We start from the raw sequence: 2,403 nt of genomic DNA, 5'->3' as shown, positions 1-2,403 counted from the left end.
TTTCTTTCTTTCTTTCTTTCTTTCTTTCTTTCTTTCTTTCTTTCTTTATATTTGAGGCAGGGTATAATTGTGACACCCAAGCTTGTCTTGAACTCTTGGGCTCAAGTGATGGTTCTGTCTCCTTCTCTCCAATACTGCAACTAAAGGTGTGTGGCACTGTACACTGCTTTAATGTGTGTTACTTGCTGACTGAAATGTCATCTATTTTACTGGGATCTATGCCTCCAGCCCATCCCTCTACTCCCCTGTTTTAGATTTTAAAATAACTTATCACCTTCAGTGTAAAACTCACCTCTTTATTATAGATATACAAATTTTCAATCCAGTTGACCCTGGGTTAATTATACACTTCCATCTTCTCCCACTTTTTCACATGAATTCTGTACTGAGGACACTGAAAATTCCTTGTTCTTTCCTGGGCACAGAACACAACATACTATTTTCTCTTGTCTTGGCAGATGCTATTTGCATGGCCTCATTTCTACTTTCAAGTCCCACACTTCTTCCTCTGTTAAAACTGCTCATTTTGGAAGATATAGTTTATATGTCTTCTTTGAGCAGAGTTTCTATCACTTTCCCACAGGCCCTCCTCAAGAGTGTTTTTTTTTCCCACTGAAATGAACAATTCTATATCTATTCCCCTCTTACAAGATACCATGGTACTCTTAGTCTCTTTGAAAAAACTGTGATGAATGAGGCATTTTTCATAGTTCACTTCCCCAGTTATTCACTTACATTATCTCTGGGCCATATTATGACCATACTTTACAGTCTTTAATTTTTCTTTTCCAGGCACCCATTCTTTAATGACATAGTACTCATTATTTAGTGATAAACACAAAACAAAAATAATAGGATGTTAAAACTCTCTGCTTTAGTTTCACTTAAGATCTTTACATTTTAACTTGTTACTAGAGAAAGTCTAAAGAGCCTACATTCTGATGGGATGTGTAGTTTGGATGTCTGAAGAGGTTGAGAAGATGATTTGTTTGTTGAAGTGAGCATTGAATGTCACCTATGAAGACACAAGGCTATTCTGGAGTCAAGTGAATGTTGCATGTTGGTTTCTGCAGTGTGAAGGAGAGGAGCAGGTGACAAAACTATTTCTGTTATCAACAGGATCACCCAGAGGACCCCATAAGAGTCTTCTAGGGACAAGAACTAGAACTTAACTCCTACAACAAGAAACTGGAAAAGATAGCTCTGTAGGGAAAATCTGAAGACTCACCATGGTGAGGGAAGGAAACCTTTTTTACATTGTGTCTTATTCAAGGAGAATTCAGGGATAGATGAAGGAATAGAGGAGAAATGATCTGTAGAAGTCAGAAGAGAGTGGAGTCTTTGAAGGGGACCCAGGTAAGAACCTATACGTGAAAAACTACAAAGTTCCAACAGAAACTAAAGATCCAAGCCATGGAAATATTGAATATTAGTAAGTTAGAAGTCTGTAAACTGTAAAGGTGTTCAGTTCTTTCATTCTTGGTCTATAGACTCAATGTAATCCCATTCAAAGCCCCAGTAGAATATTAAATGAACATTTGCAAAGTAATTCTTGAGTTTATGTAGCAAATCAAAAGACTCAGAATAGCCATACTGAATAGGAGTAACAAAGCCTTAGCAGTCACATAATCTTACTTCAAGAATCACTAGAACACTACACCATAGGATATGTGTAACTATAGACACAGGAAGCTGGGTATATGACTTAGTTGGTAAAGAACACACTGTGTAAGCATGAAGACCTTACTCTGAATCCCTAGCAGCCAGGCAAAAGCTGGGTATGGTGGTGAATCTTTAATATCAACATGGGAGGGGTCAAGATAGTCTGGAACTCAGTGGCCAGTCCAGCTCAGCTGAATTAATAAGCTCTAATTTCATTGAGAGACATGGTCTTAAAAATAAGGTGGTGAGCAATAGAAACAACATTTAAAGTCAGCCTCTGGTCTCCATATTGTGAGTACACACATTGACATATGTTCTCTCTCTCTCTCTCTCTCTCTCTCTCTCTCTCTCTCTCTCTCTCACACTCTCTCTCACACACACACACACACACACATACACACACATACACACACACACACACACACACCTCTTTATGTCTCTCTGTCTCTGTCTCTCACATACACAGAAAGCACATGTTAATGAAAGATGTGCTAGGCATAGACCCACACAGTAATTTCAGCTGATGATTATTTAGTAAAAGAACAAAGAAAATTCAACAAAGAGAATCTTTAACAATGCCTTTTTGGAATTTAAACATACATTAAAAAAGAAAAACAGAAAATATACCCAGACTTTGTACCATACACAAATATTTACTGAGGATTTATTGTACACCTAGATGGAAAATGCAAAGATACACTACGTCCAGGAGAAATCACAGCAGAAAATCTATGCAGTGTA

Source organism: Grammomys surdaster, unplaced genomic scaffold, assembly GCF_004785775.1.
Source record: "Grammomys surdaster isolate TR1022 unplaced genomic scaffold, NIH_TR_1.0 268, whole genome shotgun sequence".
Classification (NCBI taxonomy): domain Eukaryota; kingdom Metazoa; phylum Chordata; class Mammalia; order Rodentia; family Muridae; genus Grammomys; species Grammomys surdaster.
The sequence above is the reverse complement of the archived record's forward strand: the minus strand, read 5'-3'. Positions refer to the sequence as shown.